Source organism: Pteropus alecto, unplaced genomic scaffold (assembly GCF_000325575.1).
Source record: "Pteropus alecto unplaced genomic scaffold, ASM32557v1 scaffold39, whole genome shotgun sequence".
In the NCBI taxonomy this organism is placed as follows: domain Eukaryota; kingdom Metazoa; phylum Chordata; class Mammalia; order Chiroptera; family Pteropodidae; genus Pteropus; species Pteropus alecto.
The window spans coordinates 12892115-12918285 of NW_006443568.1; the positions used below are offsets into that span (position 1 = coordinate 12892115).

A 26171-nucleotide genomic window follows, 5' to 3' on the forward strand; every position below is an offset into this window, starting at 1 on the left:
TTATTAGGCATTAGCTGGTGCCTGGGACCAACCTTGCAGGGAAGGCTTTCCTGATTGTTGTGAGGACGACACCCTTCTCCTGGTCCTCCTTTAGTCGCCCCTGCCTCGGGGCATGGTGGGCTCCCCTAACTATTATTATTAATACATAATAAACTTTATTGGTAAATTTCCTGTTTGAAACTAATCGGCTCGTTTCTGAGGTAAGTTTGATTTTAAATCTAAGGTGAAAATGTGCAGAAAGCACTCCTTCTGGCTAATGTTTTTTTAGCGATTGAAGGAGTTATGATGTGGTTTATGGTGGAACGCGATCTAAGGAGGAAATGTTACACCGGACGCTTCCCTGTCTTTGACCTTTTTAAAGGAAGAGGAAGTTAACTGACATTACCCATCACCCCCAAAAGTCTCGTTTCTTGGAATGCTTGTGTTATGCTGAATATATTTAAAGAGCTTTAATTTACTCTTCGTAGGCCTGATGTCTAGAGGGGACCAGGGCTCCTGGAGTAAGGTCTAGTATTGACTATGGCTAATTTCATGTTATTTGCTTGATTGTAGAATTTTTGGACAGCTTTGATTGAAAAGATTTGGCGTTTTAGTCCAGAACTAGCTGTCGAAAGTAAAATGTTGAATTCATGAATCCCATGGAGATTTAGAAAGATATTACCTACCTGAGAATAACATTTCATCATGCACCTCCCCCATCCGCTGTGTATTTGTAAGTCAATAGTCATTGGATGTTAGATGTGTTGTGTTTTTGTATTTGTGTCATCGTGTATTTGACTTTCAGAGCAAGTACTGTGAGCAGATAATAAACTACTGTGAGGTCCCCAGATTATTTCAGTGTAGTTTGATTCTTGTCTGTATGGATTACTTTGAGAAGGTAAAGCTATCTCCCTTCTAGTCATTTTAGGTCATCGTTTTGGTTTCTGTCAAGTGTCATTTTCTCTGTTCTTTAAATATTGTCAGTCTACATTTTTTTCAGTCCAGGCACTGTGGCTCAAAGTAAAGATAAATTCCATTCCAGTGTGATGTGTACTGATTTCATAATGTTTTTATCTCGCATGATTCTGTTCAATTAAGAATTGTTCCCCCATGAGAATGCTTAGTGATAACTTAGTGTTGCTCATGGAAAACCTGGTTAGTTTTGATCAGTATCTCTAGTTGTTTTCCTGTGGGGGAAATGGGTTGGCTGATTTGCCTACTTTGAGGTGGAGTTCAGTGCTGGATCTTTTAAACATATTTTCACTTAATGTTTTGTGAGTTTAAATTTCTTTTTAATTTGTATTTTCATTTGTTTCGAGTGCCCATACTTGGTTAGGCCTTTAAGTTTCTATATAGTTCCAGCAAGTAAACGATTCTTTAGTTGTATCTTTGAGCATCTTCTGCATATCAAGAAGCCCATAGTAAGTGTTCTTGAAGTACATAGTGATAAGTTAAGGACCACGGTGCTGAGTGATGACAGTGCTTGGCAAATTTGGTGGCATTCTTTGACTGGACACAAAGAGCTGTGACTTAAGTGTTTCAAGTATGCTTTTTCTGATGTATTTCATGAAGGAAGGGCTTATAAAAGCTCTGAGTTGGCGCAACATAGAAATAGTTACTAATACTGCAACAGTTGTTAAAGAGGATAAATTTAAGATGTAATTTCCAATAGAGATAATTTTTAAACCTATTTGAGGTAATATAGGATACTTGGTTTTATGTGACTCTAAGGTTTTACTTTGCCTCATGTCATCGAAGCTAAGATTCATTTTCTTGATGTATTTCACAGCCCTGCTCTCTTTGCTTTACAAACTTTAAAGTTATAATTGCCAAAACCTAAGAGTTTGTATAGTAAATGAAATTTAGTTTACAGATTTCATCAGAACATACTAATGGTGAAATGTTTTCAGTTTTGCTTTTCTACCCTGAGGGAGTGTGGGACTTTTTATTTGTTCGATGATAGCAGTCATCATGTGATAAATTGACATACGCTGAAGCATCGAGACTGGAGTGCAGAGCTGGAGTTAGTTGCTCTTTCTATGGCTCGATTAAATCTCCAGTTCCTCAAAATTGTGTTTGAATTGACTTAACAAGTTCAGATGGTCTTTTATATTTGTAAGAATACTAGAAGGGGCTTCATGTGACAAGATGTCCTTTATTTGTACTTAGCGTTCAAATGACAAATCAGAAATGAGGGAAAATGTTTTGGTAATGGATTTGAATATAAACTGAAACCTGATTAAGTGGGCATCAGTATTGCATGGCAGGCCCCTAAGGCCATTTCAGGTAGAGGCCTTTAACTGCAAAAAGGCAAGAGGTGGAGCCTGGCAGGGTGTGGGCAGGGGTGATGGGGGATGAAGAAGATGAATAAATACCGATTTGAAAAGTGCTAATGGCAAGAGAAAAATATGCTTAGCGTTTTCATAACAATCCAATATGAATAGTTTCTAAAATTGGTACTTCAGAATACATACCTAGAGATATGCTAACCCCAGCTTCCTAGTGTGAGGTTCTAAGAGGCTCTGTTGAGGATCTTGAGAGTGATTCTTAACCTTTTCTGTGTAACAGTTTTGACATTTTGATGAAAACTGATAGATCTTCTGCAGAACACTGTCCATGCACAGAAAATCTTGTTTATGTTTTCAGGGGGCTGTTGAACTCCCCCTCCATTAAAATCCTAGCCCTTTAGATGGAAATTGTTCACCTTTCAGATAAGTAAAGATTAATGAGTTTGAATTCAGGTGCCCAAATAGTTCTGACATAATAGAACAATTTTGCTGTCTGTTATGAATACACAGTGTTCTCTCTATTTATATGGAAAGACTTCAGGGTGTAATTTCTCTCAGGGCTGCTGACACTTCTGCGGAATCTAGTTACTGTTTTGGGGGCAGTTTGGTTAATAAAATCAGGGCAGTGGGTTCTTTGAAGGAACTAAATTTGGTAAAGGCCTGTGGTGACCTGAAAATGACCTGTGTCCTCAGCTATTTTGTTTTAGTTATAGAAATATTAAAATATTCCTGTTTTTCTTTTTTGGATTATAATTTTCTTTTTTATGTTTTCTGTGTTTTCATTTTTATAGGCTGAAGCCAATAATGTTTGCTTTTTCTATTTAGCCTCTTTACCAAGCTATATCTGAATAATATTAATAATATTAATTTAATGAGTGCCTACTGTTATAGGAGCCATACATGCATGATTTTTTTTAGTTCTCACAATAACTCTAATGAGGTAGGTACTGTATTTAACAGATGAGAAAATTGAAAGGGTTTACTGCTAAAAAATGTTTGAAAACCATGTTTTAAATCATAAGGTTGCCACATTTTAGCCATTTATATCGAGATTTCAATATGTGGCCAGTTTTAAAGTTCATTTGTTCATTTATTTATCAGAAAGTTCATTCGTTCATCAATTTAGCATCTACTTTGTGCCAGGTTCAGTGCTACATCTAGAGTTGAAAGCTAAGATAAAATTTTTGCCCTCAAGAACTTGGTCCAGACAGGTAAAGGAACAGAATACCATGAAGCAAGTACAATGATAACTCTGCTATAAGGGCCTACTCTGGGGGAAGGAGGAATTTGGGCTTCCTAGAAGAAGTTGACATCTGAGCTAAATTAGAAGGATGAGTAAGAATTAGAAGGATGAGGTTTACATAGCTTTCTCCTTCCAGCTGACTTTTCCGAATTCCATTGCTGTTGCTGCTGCATAGAACTTGAGTAAATGGATGTCAGTCACATTTTGTTTTTAGTAGAAGCAGAGAAGCTAGAGGAGATACCAGATGGCAATCAAAACAGTTGTTATAAATTCAGCCTCTTCTGCATTGTAATCTGAGAAATTAGAGTGTGAGACGATATATATCGAATCTGACTGATCCTTTCCTGATTTCTTTCCCACTCATCTCGTATCCCCTTGCCCTTCTGATAATAGACTTTGGCTTGGAAAGTGTGCCTGCTAGCCTTAAAATATAGGTAGACTTAGCATGGTGTATTGAGAAATGTACCTGATTTGGAGTAAAAAATAATCCGGATTTGAGTTCAGCTCTTTCATTCTAATTAGATGTGTTATCTTGGACTAGTCATATAACTGTTATGTGACTGAGTATCAGTTTTTCCTTCTCTAAAATGAAGGGTTGACTAGTTTATTAGGTGACATTCTGGAATTATAATGGTATATGATTCTGAAGGCTATGGTTTGATGCTTGTTTTGTTCCTGCAAGTAGATAGGAAAGGCTTTATAGAGACCTGTCATTAATGGTTTTTTAGTCTGATGTTCAGTGACTTTTCCGTGTTGACTTATTGATATTAGAAGCATGCTAACTTAAAATTTCATTCAACAAATATTTACAGACTTTCTCTTATCTGTCAAACACTGTTCTAGGTGCTGAGGGAAGGCAACTTGTTCATATAAAAAGCTTTTGGTTTTTGGCTTACTAATGTGAGTCAGCCAGACTGGAACACTTCTGACTTCAGTAGTGAAGACTGTATATAGTCTGTCATGGGATGTCTTGAGACCATAAAATAAGGTTGCCGTGGTCAGATGCTGGCTTGCTCTGAGTGATGATACAGTTAGCTCATTATGAGGTATGAAGGAAAGCAAGTTCTGGAATAAACTGTGATGAGACACTATCTATTTTTACTTTAGGAATAATACTTTGAGCTTATATATTAGGAAACTAACTGTTTCCTGATTATTAGTCAGGTGTATAACTTCAAGCAATGTGTAAACAGCTGAGATTTACATCGATGAAAATCTACTTCTGAAGTCTCAGATGGCTCCTAGTTCCTTGGCTTGCTGACAGCCAGGAGTTTTTCACTCTACTGTAGCCTCAGCTGAAATTTGAGATAGTTTAAACTATTTTAAGTACATTTGAAATTGTCAGTTTTTATGACCTTTATTAACTAGTAGTTGTTTTGTACTATTTCAAGCACAGCGTGTGTGTTCCCTGACACTTACGAGACATTAAATTTTATCAATAGAATGTAAGCTGTATGAAGGCAGAGATTTTTGTCAGTTTTATTCATTATTGAATTGCCAGCACCTAGAACAGTGCTTGGCAGATGTAGAAAGTCTGTAAATATTTGTCGAATGAAATGTCGTTTAAGTTAATCTGAGAATCAGTTTTAAGGTAAGTTTTAGAGCTAATATAGAGAGCATCACTGCTCACTTTTAGCGCTCAAGCCTGCCCTAAAATTGTTTCACACTTATATGTAATTGAATTGAAAATAGTACTGTAATTTCCTTTGAGATGGAATAGCATTGACCCAGTTAACAGAGCCATCTAAAGTAGCTGAGTGGCATTTGAAATATAGATATTGAGGATCAGGATTGGTATAAAGGCCAAAGAGTAAAAGCATTTATAGTCAAATGTGACTTTTAAAAACTTATTTTATTGATTATAAGTGTAATACATAATCAAATCAGGAAATTTAAAAAATATAGAAAGTAAAAAAACCCACCCATAATCTTAGTACATAGAATTGACCACTGTTAATATTTTGGTATATTTCTTTCCTGTCCTATTTCCATGGACTTAAATTTTAATGGACTTAAATTCTGTCCTTTTTTGTTAACATAACTTAAAGTAAGATTACATATACAGTTTTGTATCTTGCTTATTTTGTTACTTAACGGTCTGCCAGCAAAAGCTACTTTTTGAGTAGTTTTATTTTTCATCAATTTGGAATGAACTATTTTTGTTTCTTTGGAAAGGTTTTCTTGAGGATATTCTTTCACCTTTGGCTTGTAGCTCAGAAGTTATGACTGCACATTAGAAAGAGAAGAGCTTAAATCTTTATGAGTAAGTCAAACATTTTTGAGTTAATTATGCTTGTAATGTTTTGCATTATTTACAACATTAATACTTGCTGTAACTTCACAGGTTTTTTTCCTCCTCTATAATTTTCATCATTCCTTTTAGTCTTATCTTCATCCATATATTCAAATACTAATTTACCGGTGGCCAGGGTGGTATTCGTTAGTTATGAATTATATACATGTGTGATATCTCCTTGATTTCTTTAATTAGTTTTCAGGAAGTATTGGTATTATGTGGAATGATTGAAAGAAGGAGGAAAAGACTATAAGGGATTCACGTAGAGTTAGGGAAAACAGGATTGAAGTATGGGAACAAACAATTTTGGAATGATAAGGGGGGATGGAAACTAGGTGGCAATAGAAAGTACAGCCAGTTTTGAGCTGGAATACAGTATTTTTAAAAAATTAAATTTATTGAGGTAACATTGATTAATAACATAAATTTCAGGTATGCAGCATAATTTGATATGTGTATACTCTTATTGCATGCTTATCAGCTGAAGTCTTGTTTCCTTCCATTATCATATATTTGCAGAATACAGTATTTTTATGTTGAGAATGAGAAGGACTGAAAGTTAGGGTGAAATGACTCCTTTATTTTTAGGCCTTAGAAAATAGCGTATAAGAAACAATTTGAACTGAGAGATGAATAAAAAATTAAAATGAAGAGTTTAATAAGACTGTAGTCAGGTTTTGGAAGGGCAAAGGGTTTTTGGTGAGTAGGTTGTCAGAATGAACAGGATTTGGGCTTGAAATAAGCATGGTATATGCTGGGTTGTTAGGATCCTGCTCAGTGTGCTTGGAGTGAAGAGAGAGGAGGGAGTGGAGGATTCTTGTGGTAGGATACTCAATGGATCCAGATTCTGCAGAGCGTTGATGAATGTAAGAGGTTAGACTTCAGTTACGTGAAGCCATTACTTTTTTTTTTAACAGCTTTTTGAGATATAATTCACATACCATAGAAGCCATCCATTTCGAGTGTATAATTTAGTGCTTTTGAGTATATTCACAGAATTGTGCAATCACAAGCAATTTTAGAACATTTTCATTACTCCCAATAGAAACCCATTGGGCTCCCCATTTCCTCCAGTTCTCTCTGCTCTAGAAAGTACTAATTAATTTCTGCTTTTACAGATTTATCTCTTCTGGACATTTCATATAAATGGAATAATACAATATATAGTCTTTTGTAACTGGTTTCCTTCACTTTGCTTAATGCTTTCAAAGTTCATCTATGTTATAGTGTGTTTCAGTACTATATATATTTTTTTCTTAATTGTTGAAAAATATTACAAGTGTCACATTGTCTTCATCAGTTTGTGGACATTTAGGTTGTTTCAACTTCTGGCTGTTATGAATAATTATTCTATGAACGTTTTTGTGTAGATGTATGTTTTCTTTCTCTTAGATATATCTCTAGGAGTACAGTTGCTGGGTTTTATAGAGTAACTCTACATTTAACATTTTGAGGAAATGCCCAACTGTTTTCCAAAGTTACTGCCACCATTTTACATTCCTACCTGCATTATATGAGGGTTCCAACATTTGTTATCTGTCTTTTTGATTATAGGCCATTCTAATGGGTGTGAAGTAGTATCTCATTGTGGTTTTGATTTGCTTTTCCTTGATGGCTCATGATGTTGAGCATCTTTTCTGGAGCTCATTGGCCATTTGTCTTTGGAGAAATTGCCCGTTCAAATCTTTTGCCCAGATTTTAATTGGGCTGTCTTTTGATAACTGAGTTGTAAAAGTTTTTTATGTGTTCTGGGTACAAGTCCCTTATCATGTATAATATTTGCAGAGTATTTTCTCCCATTCAGTGGGTTGTCTTTTCACTTTCATTTTCTTTCCCAAAGTTTTTTCACTTTCTTAATAGTGTCCTTTGAAGCACAAGTTTTTAATTTTGATAATAAAGTCTAATTTATTTTTCTTTTGTCACTTGTGTTTCTGCATTGTGTCTAAGAGGGCTCTACCTAACTCAAGGTTACAAAAATTCGCTCTTTTGTTTTCTTCTAAGTTTTATAATTTTAGCTCTTAGATATAGGTTTTTGACCCATTTTGAGTTAATTTTTGCATATGATGTGAAGATGTGAAGTAGAAGTCCAAGTTTATTCTTTTGCATGTGGCTATCCAGTGGTCTCAATATCATTTGTTGAAAAGACTATTCTTTCCTCATTGAATTGGCTTGGCAGCTTGTCAAAAACAATTGCATTTCTTTTGTGTTTGTTTTTTATTTATTGGGAAACTGGCATGATGAAAAAGTAATTTTGAAAGTTTATTTGGTTGAGGTGTGCAAGTTGAAATAAGGAACAAGAAAGTTTGGAGAGTCGGAATGGCATCACAGAAATAAATTTAAGGTTTCGTACTCCATTAAATGGTTGAGATACAGAGAGGTGTACTATTTATAAAATATGGTTTATTGAATAAATGAACTTTGACTATTTCCATCTTTTGCATAATGCCTAGAAAACAGGATAGCTATTCAGAAAGTTAAATTTTTGTTAGGCAGTGATAGCTTTGTAAAAAATAAAAGTATGCTCATTTGGCTGTTTTGCTGTCCTGTGAAGAATTGAAGTTGTGAGCAAGTTATAAAATCTCGGGTTGTATTTCACATAATGTTAATTTTGTTCCAAAGCATTTATATACTTCTTGAGTTAAATTTGATTATTTTATTAATTAGGTTATGCCCTCGGACTATTCTAATGTATTATTATAAACAAAACCTGGAAATAGTGCTAACCTCTGTCTAATAGGATTCTTTTTGCTGTTCAGGAAAAGACCACATTAGAGAAGAGGCTTTTTATAACCTTTCAGGTCTAATAAAAAACAGAGTTTATTTGCTTTGGGCGAAGATTTTCCACATACAAAAAATATCTCTTTAAATGACTTGAAATATTACAGTGTGGGAATGTGATTGCTGATTTTTTAAGGTTATGTCTAAATTTTGTTTTATAAATTATTATGCATATCTTTAGTTAGCTCCTACTAAATATGCAAAGGAAGTGGGTCTTAATTAACCTTTGTAGAATTTTAATGACATCAAGTATCTGATTAATATTGTTGAGTTTTGAGGCTGTTATATCATATTCAGCTGATACTCTTCAATATTACATTGTTGATCTTTTTCAGAAATATTAGAATTTGGAACCAGTCCAACTTCCTATGCCAACTGCTGTTTCAAAAGCAGGTAGCACAGTACTTGACCTTAGCTTATTACCTTTTATGTTGTGACTGGGTGAGTGTACTTGAATGTGGTACATTTTAGGTAAGTCAGTGATTTCATTCTTGACCTTCTTTAAAATATCATAATTAAAAAATCCAAGCATATAAGTATGCATTAATTTATTTTGCCTTTACATAGTCTACTTAGAGGATCTCTGGGTCCATCTTTCTGGATCCTTCCCCTTGGGATGTTTGTTCCCAAGACTGAGGGAGGTGGGGGTGACTTACCTAAGCATCAGGTTTATGCCAACTCAAATGAATTTGAGGTCTTTAATATCAGTAACTACTTTGATCTAATAACAGGGTGACCATTTCTTCTGTAATAGTTACTCTAACTAGTAACCATTACATACCTTAGAAAATTAGATGTCTTTGTTATTTCTAGGTATATTACTAAAATGCTTTGTGAGGCAGCAAAACATTTTGTAACTTTTGGTCTACGCAGTTATAAAGGTCTTTGACATTAGCATGTGAACTAAATAGAAGCAAAGTATTGTGAACACCCTTTAAAGAAAACTTTTTTTGAAACAATTTTAGATTTAGAGATAACTTGCCAAAATAGTAGGAAGAGTTCCCTTAATACCCCTCACCTCTTTCCCCGTGTGTTAGCATCTTTCATAATCATAGTACAATTATAAAGAACAGGAAATTAACATAAATATGATATTATCAGCTAAGCTACAGACTTTATTAGGAGTCTTACCAATTATTTGCTGTCCTATTTGTTCCAGGATCCCTCATTGCATTTAGTTTTTATTTCTCCTTAGTTTCCTTTAGTATAATTGTTCCTCAGTCTTTCCTTACCTTTCATGACATGTATGCCAGTCATTTATTTTATAAAATGTCTCTCAATTTGGGCTTATTTGATATTTTCTCATGATCAGAATGAGGTTATTAATTTTGCTAAGAATACCAAAATGAATTCCTTCTCAGTGCAGCATATCAAGAAATTTATGATATTGATGATTACCTTGATTACTTGATTCACTTGGTATCTATAGGTCTTTCTACTGTAGAGTTGTTAAGTATCTTGTATGAAACTGCAGATAATATTTCTCCTCAAACTTTGGCCCACCAGTTTTAGCAACTGGCAGATCTTATAGTCAACATTTATTAAGTTTATGGTTGTCTAATTGGGACTTTTCCATGTCTCTCTTCTATATTAATTGTAATTCTCCTGTGAGGAAGAGCTCTCCATTTATTAATTTATTTTATTATTTATTTATATCATCATGGACTCATGTTTATGAATTTTATTCTGTGAGTTAAAATCCAGTACTATCGTTTGTTTTGTTGCTCAAATTGTTCCAGCTTTGAGCTTTAAGAGTTCCATCGGATTGGCTCCTCTGTTCTTTCAACAAGCTGCCATCTTTTTTTTTTTTTTTTTTTTTTTTAAGCATTTATTTTCTAGCCCCCCAAGATGTTCCAGGTCTATTATATTTTCCCTGCCCCACTCCTGGGATCAACCACTTTTCTAAGTAATCCTGATCTTTTTATTGGGGAATGGTGTTAGTGACCAAGGTCTGGGCTTAGGTGTGCTCATTGTTACTGGAATGTTATTGCTTCTAGATCCTTTCAGCACACAGAGCTAGAAACTATATGTATGTATACTGATTCACTTGTATACACATATCTATATATCTGTATTTGTATGTGTATACATTAAAAACCATAAGTTATTTTGATATCTCCAGTTCCGTTATAACACTACTCGTTTGTCTTAACTTTCCTTTTCTTATTTGTTACTTTTTCCAACAGTAAAACCTGGCTCTTATATATAATCTGTTTACATATTTAATTTTAGTATACACATAAAATACTTTGAGAATTGCTGACTCTATTCTTCTAGTTTTGGTTTTAGTTATTTATTTTATGGATATATGAAACATTATCATGGTTATAAGAGTCAGAGTTATATCCAAAAGTAGACTCAGAAATGTTAAACTTTCCATCCCCGATACCCGGTTCCTTTTCCCCTTCTTTCCCACCTACACCTGTGGGTAACCAGTCTCTTTAATTTCTGGTTTATCCTTTCTGTATTTCTTTTTCATGAACAAGTAGATTTTTGTACGTTTTTTAAAATCCTCTTTCTTACGTGAAGTAGCTATGTAATCATGGGCAAATCACATAACCTCCTTGAGTCTCAGTTTTCTCATAAGTAACATAGGGAAAATAGTAGTTTCCTTTTTTAAAAAAGGGTTATGATAGTGATTGAGATAATGAAAGAGAGAATGTTTTATGAACTTTACGATGTAGTTTATAAGGAGATAGCATTAGTGGTTTCTATCCATGGAAATTTACTTGACTTATTTCACATAAACGTAGTACAAGAAGCATTTGTTACTGTTTATCAAAATTCCTAGTAAAAAGTTAAGAATTAAAAATAATTTTTTTGTTCTGATTTTTTATTTTTATTATTTTTACCAGTTTCTAGTATGGTTCCAGTTATTGCAACATATCATGTGTAATTAATTTTTTTTTTTCCGAGCTTGGCTAGTATTTGAGTTCCCCAAAATAATGTTTTTATCCATATTAATACTTGGTTAGATTAAAAAAGGATTGTTTTTTTTTTATGTTAGCAGAGTAGCTAAAAGAAGGAGATTTGTATAGGATCCCCTTACCTTTATTTGGGCCCAGAGACTTGAATTTGAAGGGCCTTCTATGTTTAGGTTGTATTGGGACCTTTGGGTCCAATGTCTTTACTTTATATCTAACAATTTAGTCAGAAGGTGTAGTATTTCACATTCTTCGAATTTTCCTAAGAGTAAATTCTTTTGATGAGATTTAAACTCAAAGATATACTCTTGTTATCTCTGTGGAATCCATGGATGAACTACTTACATTGTTATTTTTTATTGGTGTTAAATCTTGAATGCCAGATCTGGTGAATTGTTTTACTTGAAGGAGCTAAGTTGAATTAGAAAGTTGGTTGTCATAAGTTACAGTTCATATACACTTTTAAAATAACAACCCCTTTGATTAACCATATCTTTATCAACCACAGAGTCTAGGTACAGAAAGTAAGTCTGTTTATGCTTTTAGTGAAGTTAAAGGCTTTGGTTTCTTCATAAGAATGCCAAGTATAAAAATTAGTGTCAGTGATAAGAACAGTTGTGAGAAGCCTCCAGTTGGCCAAATATCCTTCAGAAACATACAGCTGGTCACTCTTTCTAGTTTTTTTCAGAATATTTAGAGAGAAAAGCTATTTTTTTTTTTTTGTATTCCAGAATTATATTTATGAAAGTAGCTTAGCTACTATTCAGCTGAAGGCTCAACTGAATGGAAAAGTACAACTGGTAATGGTAAGGTTAGGATGCTCAGTGAAGGAGAGAGCTAATGGAATCTTGAGGGAAAAGTAAGAGAAGTAGAAGAGGGAAGGGAAATATTGGTCATTGTTTTGTTACCACAGATTAAGCTAAGTGTCTGACACTTGGTGGATACACAATAGTTATTTATTAAGTGACCAAAGAAACAAGTGTTTGTTAACTAACAGTTTGTACTAGGTTTTGAAGGAGATACAAAAGTAACCTGAAGTGTACTCCCAAAGTGAAAGGTGCAGCTACCTCAGAAACACTTATTAAAATGCCCCTTTTATGAGTCAGAATTCCTACATATATATTCGTATTCTTTAGTTTTGAGTTCTACTCCGTTGATAGATTTACCTACTGTTGCCCTCTTAGCCCTGAGCTTTAATTTTTATCACTTCGTTATAGGTTTAATATCTATCAGTGCCTGTACCCCTCATGACTCATCCTTTGCAAATATTTATTTGTATCTCATCTACTTTCTCTTCCAAATGAACTCTTCATTAGAATTGTAATTAAAATTGTACTAAGAATTTTACATTAAAATTTTTATTTGAATTTTAATGAGAAAAAAAATGAAAGGTGCTCTCTAAAAGGAGGTGAGAAATCAGAGGCCTGAAAGATCAGTGAAGACTGGAGGAATAGAAGGTAGGATTTGGATAGATGGAAGGGGAAGGGCATTTACAGTTGAGAGAAAATACATATATATAGCATTTAGGAAATGGCACATGGTGTGTTTGGGGTAGTTAGAACACCTACTTGGCTGAAGTGAAAAACAATGTGCATTGCCTGTGATAGTTTTGGAAACTTTTGGATATATAGCTAAATAATCTGTACTTTTATAGCAAATGGAGGTTTTTAATGACCTAAGACCTACTAACATGATAGGTCATTAGAGTAAGATGATGATGATGTGGATGGATTGAGATAGACAGGAAGCTATATGCAGGCCCACTGAAGGTTTTCCAAGGTTTTACGGATGCACATCTAGTTGATTGGGAAATGAAAAGGAAAGGATGATCATATCATAAAGCTATCAAAGGAAGAGAGAGATCTGAATATCCTCAATGAAAGAAAAAAATTAATACTGATTCTAAGGCTTTGAGACTAGACATGATGCTGTCAATGGAGTAAAAAAAAAAGATGTAAGATCTAATTTCACATCATGATTTGAGGTAGGCAGATAAATTTAGTTCAGGGCTTGGATTTGAAATGAATGGAACATCTTATTCATTTACCAAATGGAAATAACTGGACACATTTGGAAATAGGGAGATGGAGTTCAGATGAGCAGACAAGGCTGGTGAAACAAATCTGAAAATAAAAGCATAACAGAGCGAAGAGAAAAGTTCAGGCAGTGTCTGGTGATTTGATGAAGATATTGGAACTACAGAAAAGAGGAAGACGCTTTTAAGAGGAAAGAGAACCAAGAAGGCATAATCTTTTTAAGCTTTCCAGATTAGGTTCCCACTGAACCTTATGTAGTTGGAGAAAGTGACATTTAGTACTTGATAAGGAGTCTTTTGATTTAAACTCTGAACTCTGCCTAAGTAATTGTTTCTACACTTAAGGAAGATTGGAGTCTGAGAAATTCCTTCCTGCTTTTCTTTGCAAGCCTAAAATTAGTCCTTGATGGGCTTTGGTTTGGGTAGTTATATTTAAATCTATACCTTTTGTTTATTTTCTATAACACATTTTATAATAAAAAAATTTAAGATATTTAAATCACTTACTACATACCTTGGTTACTCACAGGCTGCCGTTGGGGTTCTGGGCAGCAGTTATTATTAAATCATTACTTTGAATCCACATTTAAATAAGAAATCTTTATATGCTAATCAGGAATTAAGCATAGCATAATAAACTCAATGTCACCATCTTTAACTGATAAATTTTAAGCAGAAGTAAAGGAACTGATGTTTGAGTTAGCTAGTCTTTGCCTCATTAGTGTGGATTGACATATAATTTCTTTGGCTTTTTGAAATAGGGAAAACAGGTTGCGGATGGTGAATTTATGAACCTATGGAGTCTGGCTCACAAGTTGAGAACTGCTTTGTTAGTCTAATACTTGTACTAGCTGGGAACTGGTGGTTTGGCAAGCTGTTTTATACGGAATATAGAACAAAGCAGAGTTAAGATACTTTCTCCATTGGTTCTAAAGAGAAACCTGTTTTCTTTTTTCTTGTTTATGTATTCTAGCATAATCATTCAGTAGATGAGCACTGACGATGTATCCTGGGCTAAGCACTGAGAAATTAGAAATAAGACATAGTCTTTGCCCTCAAGAAGCTTACAGCCCTAGTGCAGAAGACAGATATATAGAAGAGTAAGTAAACAGAAATCAGTAAGCGCAGGGCCTGTGGGAGCTCTGGCCAGGGAGAGACTGGGAGGGTCACCTAACTTAGGTAGAAAATTGGGAAGGATGCGGGGAGAGGCTTCCTGGTGAAGGAGGTACCTTTAAACCGAACCTGGAAGCATGAATGAGCCATCTGAAACAGTGGTAGGATAAAGACTATTCCAGCCAAGAATCAGCACATACGGAAACTCAAGACAGAGACAAATGACTTGTTCATCACTGCTAGAGCAACAGTGTGGAGGAGAGAAGTGGACAGATAATTGGAGGCCACAGGAAAGGCCTTATAAGCCAGCTAAAGAGCTTGGATTTCACCCAGATGACAGTGGGGAGCCATCAAATCTGTAGGATGGGGAACAATATGGCCAATTAGTGTTTTCTTCGAAGGACTCTTCTGGAAGGTTGAAGGAGGGAGGATTGGGTTATATATCTGTAGTAAATAATCCAAATCCAGGATTGATGTGCGAGTTAAAAATAGGTTGTATATACTTTTCCTAAGGATGACTTTCAGTTTGTTTACTCTTTTTATCTACAATTTCCCAAATTTCTAAAACGTGTAAATATTTTTATTTAAGAAAACTTGGAGCCAGGTAGATTTTCATGGTTGTTACCTAACCTGCATTTAAAGATCACTTGGACTTTATATATATATATTTAAAAAACAGATAAAGGTCTGAAGTTTCAGCTTTTGATTTTAGTTAATACATGGTCAGTAGCAGATTCATAATAGATAACTTGTAAGTTTATAAGTTTATAGTTTATAAGGCATGTTGTCTTGGTACTCAAATACTGGCACACTTAATAGTGAAAGTACCTGCCCACTAAAAGTTAGGCATCTTTTGTCACAGTGCTAAGAGGACGTATAGATATATCTATTGTATACAGTTGACCCTTAAACAACATAGATTTGAACTGTGTGGGTCTATTTATACATGGATTTTCTTCAATAAATACCGTAAAGTATTTTCCTTATGATTTTCTTAATAACATTTTCTTTAGCTTACTTTATTGTAAGAATGCAGTATATAATACATACAACATACAAAATATGTGTTAATCAACTGTTTATGTTATCAGTAAGCCTTCCTATCAGTAGGCTATTAGTAGTTAAATTTTTGAGGACTCAAAAGTTACATGCAAATTTTTGACTGAGTAGGTTGTTGGGCACCCTAACCCCTATGTTGTTAACTGTATATCTATATATTGTGTATATGTATGCATTTGTACATATTGTGTGTGAGTGCGTGTTTGTGTGTGTGTGTGTGTGTGTGTGTGTGTGTGTGTGTGTATTTGCATTTAGTTTAGCTGGGAATTTGAAATATTAGGCTAATTTGACTGCTTAGGAAATGAAAAGGGAAGTTATTTGGGTGTAATGCCTACATGAGCCATTGGAGATGAAAAAGAAAGCAATTAGGAGGTGTTTTTCAGTCCAATCCTTCATTGGAAATCATCACTTTAAAGAATATATTTGGAAGGAATTCTCTTTATGAAGGATTCTTAATGATGAAACATTTTTGGTTCTGAGAAGTGAAAGTGAGTTGAAAATACTCAAAAGAACAAGAGAAGGTAATTCCATTGAGTTTCAGGTTGCTTAGCCTCTCTGGCTCTTTCAAAAAATATTAACAATTCATATTTTATTCGCTTGTCTTCAGTTCCTTTCTCTGTGCTTTAAATAGTTAACAGCATTTCGTGATTAAAAAAAGAGCCCTTATTTGTTTTTCTTATCAGAAGCACTTTTTCCTGTGTCTGAGCGTGTATAACATTAGTAGTCTATGAAGAGACTCAAGTTATTACAATCAGAGGTACATTCTTAGTTGCAAGAATGGTTTTTGAATGTTCTTTTAGGCATTTATATTAGTTCTGCTTTGAGAAAAGAGATTGTTCACTCTGCTTTAGGAACTGGTAGCTAAGTCCGATGCTTCTTGACCCTTAACTAAGAAAAATGAGGCTTGCTGACAATAGGTGGTTTTAAACAGGCCTGTGAAACCCGACAGCATGTTCAGCAATGTAAACAATGGCAGCTGACTTTTGCTGGCTTCTCTGTTGTTCAAAGTGTAATGGAACTGCTTCTCACAAATGGCTTCACCTGCTGACTCATCTTCCAGCCCCTAAACAACTGTGGTATCCAGCATTATTTAATGCTGAGATTGAGAATAAAAAGAACCAGTCTTAGAATGTGAAGGTTGGAATGGATCTTGGAAATCCTTTAACTCAGCCCCTTCTCAGATGGCCTCATCTACCAAAAAGAAATGTCACTGTGGCACATGCCACAGTTGATGGTTATAAGAAGTTGTGACACTGCTATTTAGAGTGCCATTAGAATCTTCTGAATGATCGAAACCTTTTTTTCTGTCTAGACATCATTGAGGTGTACGTTTAAGCTTTCCTTCAAAAATAACTCATTCTGAAAGTGGCTGTAAGTGACTGGCACAGGGGCAGTAGTACACACTTAATGCCTGCTATGTAGTGCAGGAGGACTGTGGGAAAAAGTAAAAAGAAAGAATGGCATTGTCCCTGAAAATTTTCCAATCAAATTACAAAATAAATAATAAAAAGGAGTGGGGAACATTTAGGAGTCAATTTATTACCAAGTACATAATCTGAGTCACCTGATACTGACACTGAGGGAGATTACATTAATTTATGTGACCTCTTAGAGCAGTGGTTTAGATTTTTGATGCAAAAAGTCACTTGTAGAAGTGTAAACCTCCTCTAGATTTTAATTCTGTCAATTGGAAACTGCACTCCAGGAAACTGATGCCCATGTCCCACAGGCGACACAGTGGAAACCATCGACTTAAAACAGCAGTTCTCTGATTTTTTAATCTCAGGACTCCTTTATACTATTAAAAATTATTGAGGATCTCAGAGAGCCTTTGTTATGTAGGCTCTCTCTGTTGATATTTACAGTATTAGATATTAAAATAAAATTTAAAAATATTCCCTTAATTAAAAAATAACAATAACAAATCCAATATATGTTAACATAAATAGTTTAAAAATAGAAAATATCTTTTCCAAATTAAATAATTCATGAGAAGAGTGGCATTATTTTCAATTTTTGCAAATCCTCATTAGTATTTAGCTTAAGGGAAGATAACTGGATTCTTATCTGTTTTTGCATTCATTCTGCTGAAGTTATTTTGTTTGGAGAAAATCTGGTCTCAGATACAAAGTAGGGAAATTTTTTGATGTCTTTTTCAGGTAATTGTCACTATTCTTTATTATTATACCAAAACTTGACAAGTGATGTTTCTTTAAAGGTAGTTTCAATTTGGAACCTGAAACCATGTTCGTGAACTTTTCATGCTCTTAAATCTATTGGTTTCTATTGCACTTAAAAAAAAAAAAAAAAAAATTGAAGTATAATTGACTTGTTTCAGGTATACAACATGATTCAGTATTTTTATATATTGGGAAATGATCACAATAAATCTAGTAACATTTGTCATATACAGTTGCAATTTTTTTCTTGCGATGAGAACTTTATCATTAGCAACTTTTAAATACACAATACAGTATTTTTAACTGTAGTCACCATGCTGTGCTTTACAGCCCATTTATTTTATAAATGAAAATTTGTAGCTTTTGACCATCTTTGTCCATTTTGCTCACCCCCCTGTATTGCACTTTGAATGGATCTTTTAACCCATGTTTGATTTGCTAACATGCATCAGTCATTCAGAAAATAATGGTTCACTAGGTTATACAGAATTTTCAAATGTTGATATAGTAAATTTTACACTAATATAAAAATACATTAGTTAATGTCACTACTGATTTTGCAAGAAAAGTCTTTTGGGAAATTCTCAAGCTCATGGTGATAGGTCCTGGCTCAGCTGTGACTTATGAAGGCTGGAAGAGTAACTGAAGTTGCATTAGCAACCAGTCTTTGAGTTAAAGGGAAATAAATGGATTTCATTTTTATAAAGAAGCTCCTGTTGAAGGTCCTGAAGAGGAGGCATTTTATTGTTCTGCTTTCTTTTTCTAGTATTAGCAAGTTTAACTAATCTCATCTGAGGAGTACAGAACCAGAAGCAGTTGGCCTTTTCACATAGATTTGTTAACCCAGAAGAATTTCTACAACTGAAAATGTGTAGGTGTAACTTTTGAGCATGGCTGCTCTAAGTGCTTAGTTCCCTGTCAGTTGCAGATCTGGAAGTCTCTAGGACCTCTCCTGAGCCTTTTACTCTCCCCATCCTCTATCTGAAGATGGACTTCACAAATCTGCTGTTAGAGTACTGGATCAGTTTTACCTCAAGGAATTGCTTTTAATTCTTTCCCAGGTTCTGCTACTGTTTTCTGTTTTTTTTGGAACAACTTAAGTCTTTTACTAAAACAGTATCTAAAGTAAGACAGACTAAAATGAATCTCTTCTCCCAAATGGGATGTATGAGACAGATTGACCTAAGATTTTACTTCTTGAGCCCCTAGGCAATATAACAGAAACTAGACTGTTGTTCTGTTACATTTTGTTAATATTCTAAGGGATTGTTTCAGTATATCCAAGGATTACTTTAAAATCAGCCCTTTTTTTTCTTACACTGCTTTTACAGAATTGATATTCAAATATAATTCTGATGTCATGTCATCATTTCTAATAGCAGACTTTTTGAAATGCACTAAAGGACTAGTAATAGGCTTCTGGGCAAATTATGGGCTGAATATTCACTAAGTGCTATATAACCTTTAAAAATGTTGCAAAACATTTATTGACATAAAAAAAGTCCACATTTGTTCCATGAGAGCCAGCTAAAAATAGCATGTATGATCAAATGTTATTTTAAAAAATATATAGAAAAAGTGCTTAGTTATTCAACAGTGTTCTCTGGTTGCTGGTGAGAGTGGGTGATTTTCATCTTCTGTATTGAGTGATTTTCTTTTTACATTAACCATGTATCACTTTAATAATAAAAAAAAATAAAGCTATTTCTATTTTGTAAAATGAAACTAAGGTAGAATGTGACTTCCTGCAAGTTCCTTATTCAACAAAGATTATATTCATTATTTTAAGAGTATTAAGAGTATTTAAAATACATTTTTAGATTTTCAACAGGAAATCAAGGGAGAGAACATTTTTTTGGGTTAACTATTAGTTAAAAATTGTATTCCTCAAGCATTCTGATCAATCTTTGTTTTATCATAATGTCAGTACTAGTGCTGATCTCCCCAAATTTGTTTTCATGACACCAAGAGAAACAGTTTAAAGTACTTTAAAATAGGTATTTTTTTAAAAAGCATAATTTTTAACATTTCGACTTTTTTATGATGCCTGTTATTTGTTTCAAAGTTAAGTTTTTAAAGTCCTTTGCCATCTTGTCCTTGCTGTCCTGGCTTTCATCTGGGGCTGCTGCAGGGCTGAGCCAAAAATGGCTGCTGCTGCAGCATGGGCGGGCATAGTATTGGGCTTGTTTGCTGTAATTCCTGTGACGAAGCAGCAGGAGAAAACTGGGGGCCATGCCCTGGGTCAGGATTCCCTTTTAACGGTTGTTGAGAGTCGGGCTTTTCTTGTGGAAGAGTTACTGTATTGCAGATTCTGCTACGGGGAGGGAGTGCCACTGTGTATTGGGATTTATAACCTTAGCAGAGGAACCACCCATTCTCTGCAGGAGTAAGAAATCTTAGCATATGCTGTCATTCGGGGAGCAGAATTGGCTATTTCCAGAAAGCAGCAAGCCTTACCTGTCTGTATCAGTTGGTGACAGAGAAGTGTCCAGAATGACAGTGATTTCTGGTTTGGTAGGTGAATTTACCAAATGGGTAGCATTTTCCTCAGAGACAGAGTGAGTAGCATATAGTGGAGGATTAAAAAGGTCTGTCTCTGTGTGCAGCTTGTGTGAGAAGTACTGTGTCACATCGAAGGTAAACCTAATAGGTTAAGGTGAGAGATGGGAATTGGTTTTAGCAGGGAACTGAAGTTGCGGTTTGTGCTGCTCAGGCCACTCCCTAGGGTGAATGCACTGCCATTTGGATGGGGCATGTTTGCGCCTGAGTTTTCGTCCTGCCTGTAATTAGATGTGGTTGTGATGTAGGAACACTAGGATGTGCTGCTTAGCAACCACTAAGGTATGGTATATCTGGATAAGCAGTAACACACCACTTATCATTTCTCTTTTAATGTGATGAAGAAAAGAGGCTTTTCTGCTTTTTTTTTTTTTTTTAAAAAAAAGGCTGCCTTGTCCAGAAAAGCCATATGGATTGGTGTAAGAAACACAGGAAGAAAAAAATCACAACTCCATTGCCCATTGATAACTATTGTTAGCATTTTTGATATACTTTTTTAAAGAAAGTTTTGTTTGTACATATTTATGTATGCATATGTTGGCATCCTGTGTTTATATACATAGAGTCATATTTGCATAGCTGCAAATCATACAGTAAATATATATTTTTAATTTTTACATTGGCATATTCCCATTTCAATAAATATTTTGAGGGCTTTAATGGTTTTATAATTCTGTAGATGGCTGTACCACAATATACTTAAAACACATTATTTATTACTGGATTATTAACTTAACAATTTTACTATTAAAAGAAATGCTGAAACTAACATCTTTGTTTATAATGTTTTTTAATAGTTCAGTATTTAATAAAGTAAATTACTAGGTCAGCAGGTATAAACAATAAGATAATTGTTGTATATTGCTGTATTTTTACCAGCATTAGTCTACTTTTTCAGTTTTTGTTAATTTGTTAGGTGAAAATGATATGCAATTTTAATTTGTATCTCTTTTATTATAAGATTTAATTCCCCTCCCCCATGTTTTTTAGTTTTTATTTTCTATTTCGAAAATTATTTCTTCATATCCTAGGCTCATGTATTTATTGAGATCTTAGTTTAGGTTCAAAACTTAGCAAAATAATACATTCTTATTTTTTAACAATTTATACTTCTAAATTTGTACTGCTATATTAAATATTTAAAAATATTTTTTAAAATATTAAAAACCTTCATCTCCACTTTCATCATTAAAGATTATCACAGTTGACAGTTTAGCTTGTCTTTTTTTACAAACTTTTTTGTTTGCATTTACAAATTGAGAGAGAGAGAGAGAGAGAGAGAAGAAGAGAGGAAGAGGGGAAGAGGGGAGAGGAGAGGGAGAGGTGGAGGTTTTTAAAGGTTGGACTCTGGAGCTGGATTCTGTGGTTTTTATCCTGTCTGCTGGAAATATGAAGTGTCATCTTGGGGGTTTTAGAGTCCCATAGATCATAGTCCCAGCTCTCATAGTTTAGTGGCTGTCTACCTTGGGAAAGCAGTTTAACCTTTTTTTCCCCAGTGTCCTCATATGTAAAAAGGGGTAATTACATACTAGTGCCTCAGGTTGTTATGAGGATTAAATGAGTCAGTACATATAAAGTGCTTAAAATAGTACCTGATACTTTGTGTTATATAGTAATAGCTATTACTGTTATATGTATTTTTTAAAAACTTAAGTGGGATTATAGTGCATGCTTAGTGACCATTTTTTCATTTATCATGTAAATCTTTGCCATGTCAATACATAGAGACCGTTCTATAGTTGCACCATCATTTATTTAACTCTCTTGCTATTGATGGATATTTATATAGTTTCTAAGTTTTTTGGGGGAGGATTAAAATCTATAGTGCTTATAGTTGGACATATGTGTATTTTAATTCCTACAGAATTGCTGAATTGAAGGGTACATAAATAAAAATAAAAATTTGGCAGTTATTTAGTATTTAAGAACTTTTGTTCTTTTTTTTTTTGGTAGTAGTTTAATCTTATAACTAAAATATTGTCTTTAATCCTTATGTTAGGTACTAATTAGAAATTAAAAAAATCTTTCTGTTTCCTGTACCATCTTTCTCCTCCGGGGTTGGTTCTGTTTTCTCATTCTGGTTCTTTACTTCCTTAATGTCTGGTGATAGGTAGCTTCCATTCATATTTATGAATGAAGGATGAGGTGAATCAGGATCCTGAGTCAGTTGGTGGATGGTTTGATTCCCTGCAGTGAGTAATAGGCCTGTCCAGAATTAAATGCTGTCTGTCTTTAAGTTTTGTGGGTAGGGCCTGACACCAAGGAAAGTTCACTATGTTTGTGCCTTTATTTTCTCTTGCAATAGTTTTTTAAGGAAAAGTATTGCTAATAAAAGTGGAAATCATTTCTATTAAGATAATTCATGTTAAGTTATAGTATAGTGAGCTTTTTATATATGTGCATACTACCTATGTTTTGTGGAGTTTCTCATACACATTATTTTCCAAATATAGTTCATGTATGATTTTGGACTTATATCTTTTCCTCACAAATAGATTGTGAAGTGAAAATTCTAAAATTTCTAAAAATAACCATTTCTCTAGAGAATTTGCTAGCTTTTGAAGAATTGAGGTTTATTTTCGCATTAACCATTACTACATTCTTAGACTTTTCTGTTGAAATGAAAAACTCTTTGTGACTATTAATTTTTCTCATTTTCAAGTCATTGTGTGACAACTATTATCCTCATCTGATAGATCATTTTAACAGATTATTTTAAAGATAAAACCTTTTTGATTTGTATACCTAATTGTTAAAACCTTATGTTTACCTTTCATATATTGTAACTTTTAACTTTTCAGAATTTTGTGACATTGGCTAGGTTTTGATATGGAGACCCATATGTAACCAAATTTTAGCTATAGTATTGACTACGAAATCATTCTTTTTAGTAGACCGTACTATCCAATTTGAAAATTTATATTTCTTTCAAGTGACATCAGAATATATATTTATAATTTTGTTTCAAATGAATTAAATTTGATGAAATATGAGGTATAAAATACACTGGATACTTTAAGAGATATCAATCATGAATACGTTTAGAGCAAAACTTTGTAGTTGACTAAGCCTCGCTTTTGGTTGTGTCACGTATAATTGTGATTTTTGACAGTTCTCTTAATCTAACGTTTTTGAGTTTCTCTTTCTTTGTAAGAGGGGGCTGATGATACCTCTTCACAAGTTGTTCTGAGGATTGAATGAGATCCCTTCTACAAAATTCCAACTGTACTGTCTGGCACGTAGTTGGTACTCAAAAAATTATGCTGCTTGTAGTCTAGCCAGTAGAAAACAAAAATAATTTTCTACTTACATGACTTAACAGGTTACAGTACTTACTGGTACTTGTTTAAGCTCTTCTAGTGTTCGGTTACATTGATGCCTCTACCCAAGATTTGTAGTTCGAGAACCTTATATTTCAACGCTCAAGAAATAAAAAGGTAGTCAGAAAGAAGCCTTACTTGATAACAAATGCCCTTTGGTGAACTTTTTGAAAAGCTGGGACCCACTCTTTGTCTTCTAATGGCTTGGTTGCTATAACCTATTTTGTTTGATCAAAATTCATGGCCTGAGATAAAGGTACTTTGCTTTATACTAATTAGACCAAAGTGAATCTCAATTTTGTTTTAAACTTGTATACTATCCCAGAATAAGATGCTTTTATTTGTTGAGTGTCCTGTTTTATTTCATCTATAAACATGATTGAAGAAGATACTGTAATTATGGTGAGAAGGGATATTTATAAAAGATTACTCAAAGGTATTTGGAGCTCTATTTGGAATATCAGAACCATCTCACAAAACAAGATATTGCTTCATTTTGTTGTTTAGATGCTGTCTTAAAAATACTTTGTATGTTCAATAAATGTTTAGTATGATGAATTTTATTTTGTGCTAAAAAAGCAATAGATGTATCTTATTGTGTTACAGAAATACATTAGTAAGTGAAATTCTCTGTAGTTTCGTTCCTCAGTTAACCATTTGATATCTTTCTCTAGATTATTTTCTGTGTCTATTTTAACATTTTTTATTTTAGCTAAATTTGGAATACATCGTATATGCTGTTTTGTACTGATTTTTTTCCTCCTTATTATACTGGAATAATTTTTTGTATCAGTAAAATATATCTATCCCAATTTTTTGATGACTAGAATTCCTTAGTATGGATATTTCTTAGCTTACTTTTACTCAGTTTCCTCTCTTTGGGTTACTTCCACTTTCTTCTATCATGAACCATGCTACACTAAGAAATATTCTTATAGAAATACTTTTTGTACTTGAATTGGTATTTCTGGGGATAAATTATAGAAGCATATCAAAATGTATGAAGAGAAGTTATGTCAAAGTAGAATTATGTCAAAAGTGGACCAAAGATTATGACTATTACATGTTAGCTATTCTTGGTTTTAAATGGTTTGGTTCCTGGTTCCGATTAGATTTTATTGTTTTTCTTTCATACCTTTTGCTTTATATGATTTTGCTTTACTAAATGTGTTCTAATTAGCCACTTTAAATTAGAGTGGGAGAAATAAATAGAATGGCATTAGTTATTAAAAGGAACCAGGACTTTCCCTTTTAAGCCACAATTTTACTATTTGGTCAGGGAAATAATACATTTAAAATATTGATATTATATAGCTAACTTAGTCTTTTTATTTCTTTCTCGTTAGCTAAATACTTTTTTCATGTTTCCTACTTTCAGCAAACAATTTAAATTTTATTCTAAAAGAAGATAGCCTTTTAAAAATTTATGTAGAAGCAGCTACTGATAAGAAAAGCTTGAGTATATTTTAGGAGGTAGCTAGCGAATACCTGAATTCACTTCTAAATTGAATAGAATTTGGCCCTTTGGAATAGTGCATGTAAATTTAGATAAATAAAATTCATGCTTGTTGAAGTGTGAGCTTATTTGAAAGAATCTAGTTGACTTACTTCGGCCTCATCTGTACTAATTGTCTTAGTTCCTAAGTGTGTGTCTGATGCACAAATGTAGGTGAAATGAAAGGATCTTGGAGTTATTAGGGCAGACCGCCCACTATAAGTCCTGCAGTTTATCTCCCTCGTCTTCTGTTAATGACTGAGCTCCTTGAGGGCAAAAACTCTCTTCTTTATCTGAAATGACAATTAGCAAATCACTGATGGATTTTAAAAAATGGTGATTTTCTTGAATGTGTCTTTATTCCTGACATTTGTTGTTGTGCACTGATAGTAAATATCGAAACTATTTATAAGAAAATAATCTAGAGTCTGCACATTGCTTTGTCTTTAAAGTTTATGTCATTAAACCTCAGCTTTCAAAAGTAAAAAATTTTGAAACCTCATACTTACTGTAAGAAATTATAGACAACACAAGAATGTATAAAATAGAAAATTTACTGTAGCATCTTAAGTAAGCATAATCTTAATCTTTTTTTTCTTTTGTTAGTAAAAACCCCCACCAAACTTATATCTATACATACAGAAAGGAATTTTTTCTTAAATAGAAATGAAATTGTACTATTCTACAACATTACACAGAAAGAGAAACAATTCGGTGAATAATTAAGAGACCTAGTCTAGGGTTGGGATATTGAGGATGAACTCCACTGTTTTACTTACATAATATGATGTTGAGCAGGCTACTTTGCTGCCATGCACATTGGTTTTTTGTTTTGAAAAATGGAAATGATAATTGTGATTGAGAGTGTTAAGCTGTAATGATTATAACATAGCTATTCTTTA

At 33.7% G+C, this 26171-nt stretch overlaps 1 protein-coding gene across 5 annotated transcripts in view; it reads left to right on the top strand.

The window, feature by feature from the left end:
• EIF4G3 (eukaryotic translation initiation factor 4 gamma 3) overlaps positions 1-26171 on the top strand; it is a 279210-nt gene that overhangs the window by 392 nt on the left and 252647 nt on the right. The gene's annotated exons all lie outside the window — the stretch shown is intronic.